The 14,992-nt window shown below is 43.2% G+C and overlaps 1 pseudogene across 1 annotated transcript in view; it reads left to right on the top strand.

The window, feature by feature from the left end:
- The first annotated feature begins 12,822 nt into the window (after positions 1–12,822).
- LOC112609054 overlaps positions 12,823–14,992 on the top strand; it is a 37,478-nt pseudogene continuing 35,308 nt past the window's right edge. The window contains exon 1 of the transcript XR_003116156.1: positions 12,823–12,938. The product of XR_003116156.1 is annotated as a keratin, type I cytoskeletal 18 pseudogene (transcript). The remainder of the gene's footprint in view (positions 12,939–14,992) is intronic.

The raw sequence follows: 14,992 nt of genomic DNA, 5'->3' as shown, positions 1-14,992 counted from the left end.
ATTGGGGTGGGTTAGGTGGGTGCCCTGCGCTCCACCCAGCTGCCCCTTCCCTTGGGACGCTATGGGCTAGGACAGAGGGATTGTGGCAGTGTTGAAGACCCAGCTGAGCCGCTGACCCGGAGGCCCCAATCTCTCAGGCTGTGTGCTTTGCATTTCTCTAGTGCGGGGTCTACCCGGAAGAAGGCTGCTGGACCCCTACAGAGTTTGGGTTCAGAAAGACGAAAGGTGGTTTTGAAGAGTTGAACAAGAGTGATTGAGGTGCTGGAGGTTGCAGTTCAAGCTAGGTAGGGGGAGAGGGAGAGGTGAGGCCAAAGGTGGCTGTAAGACAGTGGAGGAGTGAATGGGTTTGAGGCCTGCTGAGGAACACGTGCCAGCATGATGGGAGTCACTGGGCTGGAAGGGTGGGAGCTTATGAGGAGGGCGTGCAATACCTGAATTCCTGGGGTCAGGTAGAGGTTCTGCCCGTGGGAGTGTGCGACTGAAATGGAGTGGAGGATAAGGTCTTTGGAGATGACGTCAAGGGAAGGCCACCCAGGGAGACGGTGGCGAAAATGCCACTGCACACGGGGAGTAACTAGAAGGAAGGTGAGCATGAGATGACAGTGGAGGGGAAACTGTGTGGACATGGCCTTGGGGAGCTGGGAGGCTGCTGATCCTGACCTTGAAGAGTGTGAGAACGCGAATAGCCTGTGCTGGAGAGGGCTGTGGGGAAGCTGAGTCCTCAGCTAAGTGCCAGTTACTGGGGGAGGTGACAGTGGAGGGGTTTGGCTGGGGAGGAGGAGGAGCAGGTTGGAAGGAGACACAGGAGGAGAGATGTGGAGGTCCTTGGGTGGGGAGCAGGGGATAAACAGCATGGGCGGCTGAGCATTGTGAGGGCACACAGTTCTGGCGTCCTCTGAGCCTCAGGTCAGCCTTGCCCAGGATCCCAGAGCCGACAGCCAGAGGAAGGCAGGGGTGTTCAGTGCTGTTTGTCCTGCTCTGAGCGGGGAGCCTGTCTCCATGGAGAGAACACTCTACCAGGGGTTTAGGAGGGAGGACTCAGAATTAGCTGCTGCTTTTTTTCCAGGGGAAAAAAAAAAGCCAATGCCTGGGAAACCTTAGGTCACCTGAGGAGAGAGGCCATTTTGTTCACAACATAAATCTTAAAGGCAATTTGCTCTTCAGACTCCACTCTGTTCCCATTCCCCTCGTATTGGTCACTTAGTAGCCATCTTGGTTATCAAATTGACCATTGAGATATTGCAGTGCTTGTGTTCAAGTAACCCGTGGTGGCTCATACCTGTAATCACTTTAGGAGGTGGAGGCAGGAGGATCCCTTGAGGCCAGGAGTTTAAGACCAGCCTGGGCAACATAGCAAGACCCCATCTCTTAAAAAAAAATTAGTTGGGCATGGTAGCGTGCCTATAGTCCCAGCTACTTAGGAGGCTGAGTTGGGAGGATCCCTTGAGCCCAGGAGTTTGAGGCAGCAGTGAGCTATGATCACTTCACTGCACTCCAGCCTCTGCAACAGTGAGACTCCTCTCAAAGGCCCTAACGTACAGTGGTAGTGATGTGACAATTCGGATATGCCAGTGAGAAACCATAAAGTTCCTTTATGTGAAAAAGTAGAGATTTTTGACTTAGGAAAAAATGCTGAGGTTGCTAAGATCTATAGTACAGTACGATATTTTGAGAGCGATCACATTCACATACCATTTATTACAGTATATTGTTATACTTGTTCTATTTTATTGTTAATGTCTTACTGTGCTTGATTTGTAAATTAAACTTTATCATAGGTTTGTATGTATAGGAAAAAACAATATGGTTCAGTACTACCTATGGTTTCAGGCCTCCACTGGGGGTCTTGGGACATGTTCTCCCAAGGATAAGGGGGACTTTTGTGTACAGCTCCTCTCTCCCTTCTCCAAACCATTCACTTGAATGAGAACATGAAGGCTGGGCACGATGGTTCACGCCTGTAATCCCAGCAGAGGCCAAGGCAGGTGGATTACCTGAGGTCAGGAGTTCCAGACCAGCCTGGCCAACATGGTGAAACCCTATCTCTGCTGAAAATACAAAAGTTAGCCAGCCATAGTGGTGCACACCTCTAGTCCCAGCTGCTCAGGAGACTGAGGCAGGAGAATTGCTTGAACCTGGGAGCAGAAGGTTGCAGTGAGTCGTGATAGTGCGATTGCACTCCAGCCTGGGTGACAGAACAAAACTCTGTCTTCAAAAAAAAAAAAAAAAAGGCTGGGCACGGTGGCTCAGGACTGTAATCCCAGCACTTTAGGAGGCCGAGGTGGGTGGATCACCTGAGGTCAGGAGTTCAAGACCGGCCTGGCCAATATGGTGAAACCCCATCTCTACTAAAAATACAAAAATTAGCCAGGCATGGTGGTGTGCGCCTGTAGTCCTAGCTACACGGGAAGCTGAGGCAGGAGAATCAGTTGAACCTGGGAGGTGGAGGCTGCAATGAGCCAAGATCGTACCACTGTACTCTAGCCTGAGTGACAGAGCGAGACTGTGTCTCAAAAAACAAACAAACAAAAACAAAACAAACATGAAGAGCTGGGTGGGCCTTTAAAGATAATCTAGGCCTAACACCTCATGAGGAAACTGAGGCTCAGAGAGGTGTTTGTCCCAGGTCACAGAGTGACAAGGCAGGGACTGGAACCCTGGTATCCTAATGCCCAACCCCAGGCCAAGTCTTCTATCCCTAGGGCAGAGCAACGCCTTCCTGCGCAAGGTCTTCAGACCAAACCCAGGGCCCAGGAGAGGCCTGGCTAGGCTGGCACACTGCACAGCTGGAGAGGCCTGGCAGCACTGCTCCCACCCTCCACCCATTATGGCTTTAAGGGTATGGTGGTACCTTTTAATTTACCTTGGGGTGGGTTAGGTGGGTGCTCTGTGCTCCTCCCAGCTTCCCCTTCCCTTGGGAAGTTATAATTAAGTTCCCTGTAGAACTTAATTATGACTGCTTGCTGGAGGGCAATGGGGCAGGAGGAGTGCGGGCTAGGATTTGTGCAGGAAATGTGGTAAGTGTACTGGTGTCAATGTGACCACTTCTCAAAAAACATCTCATCCAGCCCTGGCAACATAGTGAGACCCCCATCTCTGTAACAAAAATTAGCCGATGTGGTGGTACGCACCTGTAGTCCCAGCTACTCAAAAGGCTGAGGTGGAAGGATGGCTTGAACCCAGGAGTTCAAGGCTGCAGTGAGCCGTGATTGCACCACTGCGCTCCTGCCTGGGTAACAGTGCGATCCTGTCTTAAAACAAAAAAACCCCCAAATGTCACCTAGCCAAATTTGTTACCTATAAAGATTTTCAAGGCCAAGTACTTTCAGTGGATGGTCCCTCTGTCCAAAAAAATTATGTCCAGCCGTTTGAAATTCCTTTAGTGGGGGACCATAGCTCTTAATTTGATGAGGTCAGATAAGTCTTAGAATGCAAATGGCTCTAAGAGAGGTCACCTGAAGAAGGCAACTGTGGAAAGAATGACCCCGTCCTTATGAGAACAATGTTTAGTGCCTTTAAAAAAGTATTTATATTGTGATGAGACAAACACCATTAGCCTAACAGTGGACCCAATGGTGGCAGAAAGGGAATTCTAGCATTGTAACCCCAGCTGAAAGGTACTTGGAGCAGGCCATGCTGGATTGGCCACTTGCTTCTTTGACAGCAACTGTACAAAGCTCTTTCCTCACCTCCCAGCTTTTGCTTCACTTTCTGTCTACTTAAAATGCACCTACCCTTCTCACCCCACCCCTGCTTGCCTCCCCCATCTCTGTGTATTTTAATATTCGGCTGAAGGCCACCCCCGCCGATTGCCTCTATTTGGTGGCGCTGTTACGTCCTCTGAACCTATCTCTGAAGGTTTGTCCCTTTCCACTGAGCAACACTGATTGAAGCTCATGTCTCTGGACATATTTCCCACTAGATCATAGATTCCTTGAAAAGTGCAAAAACTATATTTTTCACTGTTTTAAAACTTGCCGTTTTAAAAATTAGGAGCCACAACACCAAGTCAAAAAGAATAAGAAATAAACACTTATCAAAAGTATTTATTATACAAGAAAAATTATGAATACATCTTTCACCTCAGTTCAGCAATTCTAAGTCCTGTCTTCATTAATAATTCACTGTATGACCTCATGCAAATCATGTCGTATTCCTCATTCTTTGTGCCTTTATTTGTAAAATGAGCTTGAACAAGACACTCTTTCATGTCATTTCTTGGTCTAAAATCCCACAAATTTGCAGATTTAAGCTGAATTAAATTTGCCCTATTAAAAAGGCTGATTGATTTCTTTAGTGTTAACGCAAAAACAAACACCATCAACTCCCACAAAAGTAAACAATCACAGTAATCACAACAATCACAGTAATTCCTGGTAGTGAAGCACAAAACATTTTCCTCCTACCCCTAAAATAAATGTCTCATCACAATGACACGGACACCAAGTAAAAATAAAATACTAGGTGTCACTGGGGTTAGTGATGACTTTAAACGGAAAACCAAAGACACACCCATGAAAGAAATAATTGGTAAGTTAGGTTTCATTAAAATTTAAAACCCCTGCTCTGCAAAAGACACCGTCAAGAGAAACAGAAGACAAGACAGTTTGGCAGTTTCTTACAAAGTTAAACCTATTTTTACTATTCAATCCAGCAATCACACTCCTTAGTATTTAACTAAAGGAGCTGAAAATTCATGTCTACACAAAAACTAAAACACTGATATTTACAGCATTCTTTATTCATAATTGCCAAAACTTGGCAACAATTCAGGTGTCCTTCAGTAGGTGAATGGGTAAGTAAACTGTGATACATATACCAGACAGTGGAATATTATTTATCACTAAAAAGAAATGAGCTATCAAGCCAGGAAAAGACATGGAGGAACCTTGGATGCATATTCAAGAATATGTGAAAGAAGCCAATGTGAAAAAGCTCCATAACGATTGGAAACATAGGACATCCTAGAAAAGACAAAACTACGGAAACAGTAAAAAGATCAGTAGTTGCCAGGAATTTGAGGGGAAGAAAGTAAAAGGATGAACAGGTGGACACCAGGGATCTTTTTGAGCAGTGAATGCTATAATGATGGATAAATGTCACTATACATTTGTCAAAACGCATAGAACTACACCAAGAGTGAACCTTTCATCTATTGTAGGAAATGTATTATAACAAATGTGCAGGAGGCCGTGTCTTTACTTTCTGCTCAACTTTGCTGTGAACCTAAAACTACTTGAAAAAATAAAGTCTGTTTATCTGTATAAACAACACCAAAGTGAATAATTACAATAAACTCATATTCAGTATTTCTAAAGCACTTCTTCCAAATAGCATGTGTATTTAAAATTTTTTAAACTTTACTAAAAAACTGAATGGTAAACTGAAAACAATGGTTACCTCTAAGAAATGAAACAGAGAAAGGAGGGTGTTCTTTCAGTTTTTACTTGTTACAGTGTAGCCTGAACTTTTAAGAATATCCATTTTACTTTTGTATTATTTGTGTTTAATAGTATATTTTAATAAAAGGGGCCACAATGTACTAAAAAATTAAACACATTGCTAGCACAACCTTTCCTCACCTGTGACCAGGCTGTCAGACAAGACAACATATCTAGAGGTAAGATTAAAGTTCTTACGAAACAAAAAAAAAATTTTTTTTTTAAATTCTGCCTATGAGTTCGGTCTAACAAAATGTCTCGAGAAAAGCATTTTACAAAAAAATGTCCTTAATGGGCATAATTTTAACAGTGCAAATTACCTTTAAAAGACTGGGCCTGAAATCTCAGCTACTCTGGAGGCTGAGGCAACAGGACTGCTTGGGCCCAAGAGTTTGAAAACAGCCTGGGTAACACAGTGGGCAAGAGCAAGGATGTGAAAGAATTCAGTCTTTACCATGGTTAACTTGAATAAAATAAAAATTGTCTTGTATGAACCAGCCTCTTCTCATTTTATTTACATAGGCAACATGGTGAAACCCTGTCTCTACTCAAAACAAAACAAAACAAAAAACACACCAAAAAGAACAAAAATTAGTCAGGTGTGCTAGTGCACACCTGTAGTCCCAGCTACCTGGGAGGCTGAGGTGGGAGAATAATTGAGCCCAGGAAGTCAGTGAGCCGTGATTGCACCACTGCCCTGTAGCCTGGGTGGTAGCAAGACCCTTAGTTATTCTAAATCAACACATTTTTTTTTTTTTAAAAAAAGGAATAATCTCTGTAAATATTTTCTCCCAGTCCAGCTTATCAATTTTTTATTTCATATATTGTGCTTTTGGGTTGTCTCTAAGAAAATATTTGTCTAGCCTGTGGTCACAAAGACTTTCTTTTGTATTTTGTCTTCTAGAATATTTCATTTTCAGTTTTACATTTAGGTCTGCAGTGCATTTGGAGTTAATTGTTTATTATGATTCAAAGTATAGATTGAGGCTCTTTTTTGTTTTGCATATGGACACCTAGTTCTAGTGTCATTTATTGAAAACACTGTCATTTCTGTGTTGGATTCTCTTTGTACTTCTGTTGAAGATTAGTTAATCATAGATGTGTGGGTCTTTTTTTGGACTAAAACTCTAAAACTATATTATTAATCCTGATTTGTATTGCATCTGACAGATCCAGAATGATTTGAAAAGTTAATTAGCTAACAAATTTAGAAATTTGTCAAGTGTCTTATTTGGAACCTGGCATTTGCTGACAGTAGTTTGTAATCTACAGAAGGGTTTTCTAAAATAACTTTAAGCCTAAAATTAAAGGAAGATTTTGCTAATGATTCATTATCTGTTTGGAAAAACTTGTGTGATTTTTCATGGAGTAGGGATGAGCTGAAATGGTTTTTCCTAGAAGATGCCCATTTTCTTTTTTGTAGAAGTACTTGGTAGTTCTCTAAGAATCTGTGTTTATGCTTTATATCTTCTTTGATAGTGATACATTTTGGGGCAGTTCTCTTTTTGTTTAAAACCATCACGTAGTTGTCTTAAGTTAAATACGTAAGCCAGACTTGATGGCTTATGCCTGTAATCCCAGAATTTTGAGAGGCAGAGGCAGGAGGATCACTTGAACCCAGGAGTTTGAGACCACCTGGGCACCATAGCGAGACCCCCTCTCTACAAAAATCAAAAACAGTTTGGGTGCGGTGGCTCAGGCATGTAATCCCAGCACTCTGTGAGGCCGAGGCAGGCAGATCAGCTGAGGTCAAGAGTTTGAGACCAGCCTGGCCAACATAGTGAAACCCTGTTTCAACTAAAACAAACAAACCAAACAAAAAATTAGTTGGGTATGAGGCCGAGGCAGGCAGATCACCTGAGGTCAAGAGTTTGAGACCAGCCTGGCCAACATAGTGAAACCCTGTTTCAACTAAAACAAACAAACCAAACAAAAAATTAGTTGGGTATGGTGATGCATGCCTGTGATCCCGGCTACTCAGGAGGCTGAGGCAGGAGAATCGCTTGAACTCAGGCGGTGGAGGTTGCAGTGATCCAAGATTGTGCCACTGCACTCCAGCCTGGGTGACAGAGCAAGACTCCGTCTCAAAAAAAAAGAAAAAGAAAAAAACCCAAAAACATAGCCTGGCATGGTGGTGCATTCCTGTTGTCCTAGCTGAGGTGGGAGGATTGCTTGAGCCCAGGAGTTCAAGGTTACAGTAAGCGATGATGGCCCCACTGCACTCCAACCTGGGTGACAGAGAGAGACTCTGTCTCTAAACAAACTAACTAAAGGTTTAATTACTTTTAAAAAGTACACAATTATTGTTTTTAGGATGAGATTTTTTCTTTTTTTTGAGACAGACTCTTGGTTTGTCACCTAGGCCTGAGTGCAGGGGCTCAATCAGCTCACTGCAGTCTTGAACCCCTGGGCTAAAGTGAGGCAGGAGCCTCAGCTTACCGAGTAGCTAGAACTATAGGATTAGGAATACAGGCACATGCCACCACACCCAGTTAATTTTTTTGTAGAGACAAGGTCTCACTATGTTGCCCAAGCTAAAGTCCAGCTTCCTGGCCTCAGGCAATGAATGCTCCCACTTCAGCCTCCCAAAGTGCTAGAATTACACGCACGAGCCACTGTGCCTTGTCTATTCTTTTATCAGTAAATTGTATAGACCTGTAGAGTGAAAGAATTGATATTTGGCTGTACATTGGTGTTCCATAATATAATGAGGTTTGAGCTAGTCTCAGTATTTGGATGTTTATTATTTAGTAATTTAGAAGTACTTTGCAATTAACACCTTTAGATTAACTTAAAAATTTAAATGTAGTAGAAATTAAAATGCCAAGAAGCAGGTGTTATTTTAAAAAGATCATTGGACAAAATATTGAGGTTAATTTAAGACAGACTTTCAGGATTAATAGCTATTTTAAAATTTTTAAAATCTTTTGTTGGAGTGCTTTTTCTCATTCCTGAAATACCTACTCTTAAGTCCTTTTTTTTTTTTCTGTCTTTGGAAAACATACTCCTGTCCCTTGCTATTCAATTTTTCTTCCTTTTTTTCCGTTTCTTCATTTGGCTAGACTTTGCCATAATTTTATTTTTATTATTTTTATTGTGGTAAAATACATGTAATAAAATTTATCACTTTAACTATTTTAAAGTATATAATTCAAGCCACGTGTAGTGGAGCCTGTAGTTCCAGCTAGTCAGGAGGCTGAGCCTGGGGTCCTTGAGCCCAGGAGTTTGAAGGCAGCCTGACCAACATAAACGAGACCTCCTTCCCTTCCCCCGCCCCGCCCCGCCCCGCCCCGCCCCGCCCCGACGGAGTCTCGGTCTGTTGCTCAGGCTGGAGTGCAGTGGCGCCATCTCGGCTCGCTGCAAGCTCCGCCTCCCGGGTTCACGCCATCCTCCTGCCTCAGCCTCCTGAGTAGCTGGGACTATAGGTGCCCGCCACCGCGCCCGGCTAATTTTTTTTGTATTTTTAGTAGAGACGGGGGTTTCACTGTGTTAGCCAGGATGTTCTCGATCTCCTGACCTAGTGATCCGCCCCCCTCAGCCTCCCAAAGTGCTGGGAGACCTCCTCTTAAAAAAAAGAATTATATAGTTCAGTGGCATTAAGTACATTAAGAATATTGTACAACCATCACTCCCACCACCTTGTTCTAGAACTTGTTCATCACTGCCACACCATGTTAGCACCTTATTGTTCCCTAGTGTTTGGCTGTCATATTAAGTATTAGGTTTGTAAAGGATTAACAAGACTCAGTTCTTGTACTCAAGGACTTCAGAGATCATAAGAGAAACCTAACATTTATAATACAATGTGGCAAATTACATGTTAGAGCTCCCCATCACTGAATTTTATTTATTCAATTATATATATATATATATATATATATATTTTTTTTTTTTTTGAGACGAAGTCTCGCTCTGTCGCCCAGGCTGGAGTGCAGTGGCCGGATCTCAGCTCACTGCAAGCTCCGCCTCCCGGGTTCACGCCATTCTCCGGCCTCAGCCTCCCGAGTAGCTGGGACTACAGGCGCCCGTCACCTCGCCCGGCTAGTTTTTTGTATTTTTTTAGTAGAGACGGGGTTTCACCGTGTTAGCCAAGATGGTCTCGATCTCCTGACCTCGTGATCCGCCCGTCTCGGCCTCCCAAAGTGCTGCGATTACAGGCTTGAGCCACCGCGCCCGGCCATATTTTTTTCATATATTTACCAATGCATACATTTAATGAATCAGGCATATAATGCTCACCTATTCAGCAATTTCAGTGCTTTTCCTGCTTGCCTTGCAAATTTCATCTAGGAGTTTACAAAGGAATACTCGGTGAAGCCTGATCATCAAATGGACTTTTCCCTGGGGAAGTCCAGTTTTTTTTTTTCTTTTTTCTTTTTTTTAAATTATACTTTAAGTTCTGGGGTACATGTGCGATTCCTCAATTAGAATTTTAATTTTACCTTGAAAAAGCAAAGTAACTTTTTGTTAGGTTAGCATTGCAGTTATCATATCATTCCACACACTGAATTCATTTAGGCTAGACCAAAAGACTGAAGTCTTTAGTCTTTTGATTTAGGTCATTGTGGGATTCACAAATCCTCAAGCCCTATACTTTATGGCAAGAAGGGAACCAGAAAATTGATATTTTGATTTAAAATCAAATTATGAGCTATTACTTCCTAATGAAGCAGGGAGATCTGTGAAAACTATGATTAGAGAGAACTTCTTAGTTGTCTGCAACTATCATTTGTTGAAACTGTTTTTACTTATTTTAGTTGCAGTGACAACTTGCTTATGATCAAATACAGCATTATATGGGCATGTTTATCTCTCTAGGCAGATCATCTTGATGAATAGTTGCTTTGGAAACTGTCAAGAGATTGTTTTTAATTCCTTGAAAAGTCAGGAGGTATTAATTGATTTAAAGTTTCATGTCTTAGCAGTTTTAGTTTAAAATAATGCGATCAGCATTGAGCAGCATTAAAGTATAGGTTTTATTTTCATTATTGTGTCCAGAGTTGGTTCCTTCTGGTGGGTTGGTGGTCTCACTGACTTCAAGAATGGAGCCGCAGATCTTCATGGTGAGTGTTACAGCTCTTAAAGATGGCATGGACCCTAAGAGTGAGAAGCAGCAAGATTTACTGTGAAGAGCAAAAGAACAAAACTTCCACACTATGGAAGGGGAGGCCAGAAGGTTGCTGCTGCTGGTTGGGAGTGGTCAGCTTTTATTCCCTTATTTGTCCCCTTCCGTGTCCTGCTGATTGGTCCATTTTACAGAGTGCTGATTGGTCCATTTTACAGAGCACTGATCGGTCCATTTTACAAAGGTCTAGCTAGCTACAAAGCGCTGATTGGTGCATTTTTACAGAGCACTGATTGGTACATTTTACAAACCTCTGGCTAGCTACAGAGCACTGATTGGTGCATTTTTACAGAGTGCTGTTGGTTCATTTTACAAACCTCTTGTAAGACAGAAAAGTTCTGGAAGTCCCCACTGGACCCAGGAAGTCCGGCTGGCTTCATCTCTCATTATTATTGTCATGCGTGTCCATGTGAAGAGACTACCAAATAGGCTTTGTGTGAGCAATAACGCTTTTTAATCACCTGGGTGCAGGTGGGCTGAGTTCCAAAAGAGAGCAAGGAAGATAGGGGTGGGGCAGTTTTGTAGGATTTGGGTGGGTAGTGGAAAATTACAGTCAAAGGGAGTTTTTCTCTTGCGGGCAGGGGCAGGGGTCACAAGGTGCTCAGTGGGGGAGCTTCTGAGCCAAGAGAAGGAATTTCACAAGGTTAATACCTCAGTTAAGGTGGGGCAGGAACAAATCACACTGGTGGAATATTATCAGTTAAGGCAGGACCCGACCATTTTCACTTCTTTTGTGATTCTTTAGTTGCTTCAGTCCAACTGGATGTAAACCTGCAGGCTTGGGCTCAGAGGCCTGACAATTATGACTGATTTTCTTCATTATTAAAAATTTAATGCAATATTGCTTATAAATGTAAAACAGCATGGCTCTTTCCATCTAAAAGTGCTAGATGTGGCAAATATTTGCTATTAAAAGGTTGGGGTGGAGTTGAGAGCAGCTTTTTCACATTATGTACACAGGCCTCCTACAAACGGCCAGTAAATCTTCCCAGAGGGTGGTGGGCATTTCCAACGGGCCAAACACGGTCTGTTACTCTACTATTTCTCTCTTTCAGCAGCAAGGTCTAGTAGCACAAAGACCAACCGTCTGATGGCCGCTAACCGTTCTACCCGTGGTCGTTTGGGACTCCGCGTGCCTTCCAGGCCCGGTAAGGCCTTTGTCCGTTGAGGTTAGGACTAGGTTGTCTCAGCCAGTGGGGACAGAGCGGTCACTGGGACCAGGTCTGCGCCGCTCGGAGGCCTAATGAGGTGGCCAAGACTGCCTGCCTCCGGAGGCCGCCTTCCCAGGCCTCTGCACCCTCAGGTCCTCCGCTGATTGGTGGTGTTTCGGGCAGCCGCCAGGCTTCCAGGCCCGCCACTCCCGCCGCCATCCAAAGGCCCCACTTGGTGGGGTTTCGTCCCGGCTGAGAGAGGCCGACGCCGCCGTCAGTCATTGAGGTGGGGTGGGGAAGCTTCAAGGCCTGGGCCTGGCCAGGGGGCAGCCACAGCGGGGCCCCAGGTGTGTGCAGGGCGGAGGCCGCGGCCTGTCCTGGAGCCCCCAGCTCACTTGCCGGCCGGGGGCCAGAGGAGCCTGGAGGGCTCTGGGGGACCGGCGTGCTCTGCCTCAGTTCGTAGGAGTCCGTAGTCTTCCTAATGTAGTCAGTCTAAGACAGTTGGTGTCCCAGATGGTTGATAGTGTTTTAGTTTACAATTTCAACACTTGTTAGGAGGAGAAAAGTTCAGATTACTAGGCCTAGATTCCTAATAAGTTTTGTTTTGTTTGAAATAGGGTCTCGTTCTCTCACCCAGGCTTGGAGTGCAGTGGCTTGATGACAGCTCATTGCAGCCTCGACCTCCTGGGCTCAAGTGATCTTCCCACCTCAGCCTCCTGAACGGCGGGGACTACAGGTTCACACTACCATGTGTGTCTAATTACATTTTTTTTTTTTTTTTTTTTGCAGAAACAGGGTTTCACTGTGTTGCCCAGGCTAGTTTTGAATTATTGGGTTCCTGTGATCTTCCTGCCTCGGCCTCCCAAAGTGCTGGGATTGCAGGCATGAGCCACTGTGCCCGGCCCTAATACATTTTTATAAATTTTTAAAAGTTGGAATTTGTGGTGTGGTTTTGATTGTCTACTGAAAAGGAATGATTGCAGTCTCCTTTTAGGTTAAAACAAAAACAAAAAACAAACTTAAAAATAACCCTTAGTTTGGTTAGGCTTTTAATAAATTTGACATTTATTGCTCTCGAAAAATAGCTGTGATCATCTTTTTTCAGGGTAATCACTTTGATCAATATGAAAAGGGACACTTGGAAATTGAACAAGCATCACTGGATAAGCCTACAGAATCCATAAGATGATCATTGCTTAATTTCGGGTCTTAGCCAGTTAGGTGGGTAGTGTTCATGTGACACTTAATGTGAATCAGGTTAAACTTGTTAATAACCAATACAGTTTAGAGTTGTTTTCTTGCATGCCATACAGTAACCAGGTAGAGTTTGGGATGTAATCTAATATTTAATATGTTGGGAAATCAGTTCAAAACAATCTAGAAACACATTAGAATTTTGATGGGGGAAAAATATCTTTTTGGCCCATACTAATATTTTGTTGAAGGTAGCAAGTTAAAGTTTAGCATTTTGTGAATTGAATGAAGAAGTAAAATATATTTTGATCCTTTATAGATTCACATTTCCTGGGCAATATGATTATGTATGAAATGTTCCTACATAAGTAGAATGTGGAAACACAATTTTTAAAGTTCCATTAGAAACAGTTAAGGGCCCGACGCAGCAGCTCACACCCATATTGCAGCACTTTGCGGGGTTGAGGTGGGCGGATCACCTGAGGTCGGGAATTTGAGAGCAGCCTGGCCAATATGGTGAACCCCATCTCTACAAAAGTAGCAAAAATTAGCTGGGCGTGGTGGTGCACGCCTGTAATCCTAGCTACTTGGGAGGCTGAGGAACCAGAATTACTTGAACCCAAAAGGTGGAGGTTGCAGTTAGCTGAGATTGAGATCGTACCACTGCACTCCAGCCTGGGCGAGAGAGCGAATCTCTGTCTCAAAAAAAAAAAAAAAAAAAAAAAAAGAAACAGTTAAGGAGTAATACGTTTTATTTACCAGACTCTTGTGAAATATGGCAAGTTTGGGCTCTGTAGCTTAAGAAATGTCTAGTATTTGTCAAAAGTTGATTATTTCTATCTTTTCACGCTGCTTAGTTTTAGACACTGATGATATCAAGCAATAGAACAAGGAGATTTATTTACCTGGCTCTTAGTTTAAAAACAAAACAAAACAAAACAAAACTTCGGCTAGGTGCGATGGCTCACACCTGTAATCCCAACACTTTGGGAGGCTGAGGTGGGTGGATCACCCGAGGTCAGGAGTTCAAGACCAGCCTGGCCAACATGGTGAAATCTCGTCTCTACCAAAAATACAAAAAAATTAGCTGGGCATGGTAGCGGGCACCTGTAATCCCAGCTACATGGGAGGCTGAGGCAGGAGAATTCCTTGAACCCAGGAGCCGGAGGTTGCAGTGAGCAGACACCACACCATTGCACTCCAACCTGGGCAACAAGAACAAAACTGTCTCAAAAAGAAAAAAAAATCTAAATATTTGAACATTATTTTTATTTTGAAAAACATTATTTTTAAATAACAGTCCATTGTTAAAATGAACTTGTCATTATTGTCAGCCTTTACTATTTGTGCTTAAGTGTACATATTCAAAAGGGTATCAGTGAGTTATTGGTAAAACTTTAGTGGGGAAAAAAAGTCAAAGAGGGAATCTTAATCTTTATAACCATCATGACAAGCCCTCTTCCCCTTAAGAAACACTAGCTTCTTAGGAAAATAAGAAGGCAATTTAGAGAATGCAGATAGTTTAACTTTAGCTTTTATTTTCAAAACTGTAACATAGTAAAGGATCAACATATATTAATGTTCCTAATTAGGTTGGTGTTGTGTGTGTTTGTGTGTTTAGATGTTTATAGAAATTTACACAACTTGGGGTGTACGACATTTTTCTTCCACAGCCGTTGGCCCATACTAGCTAAGCAGCCATGATCTGGTTTGTTTTGCACGGTCTGCCTTTTTAAAATTTCTTCTCTTCTTTCTCTCCATCTGCCACTCTCCTTTTTTTTTTTTTTTTTTTTTTTTTTTTTTTTTGAGATAGAGTGTTTGCTCTGTCACCCAGTGGCGTGATCTTGGCTCACTGCAACCTCCGCCTCCTGAGTTCAAGCGATTCTCCTGCCTCAGCCTCCCGAGTACCTGGGATTACAGGCACCCACCACCATGCCCTGGCTAATTTTTGTATTTTTGGTAGAGATGAGGTTTCACTATGTTGGCCAGGGTGGTTTCGAACTCTTGACCTTGGGCGATCCCCCTGACTGGACCTCCCAAAGTGCTAGGATTACAGGCGTGAGCCACCGCACCTGGACTCC

This window comes from Theropithecus gelada, chromosome 16 (genome assembly GCF_003255815.1).
Source record: "Theropithecus gelada isolate Dixy chromosome 16, Tgel_1.0, whole genome shotgun sequence".
NCBI classification, from domain to species: Eukaryota; Metazoa; Chordata; class Mammalia; order Primates; family Cercopithecidae; genus Theropithecus; species Theropithecus gelada.
Note: the sequence above shows the minus strand (reverse complement) of the source record. Positions and strands in the feature narration are given on the sequence as shown.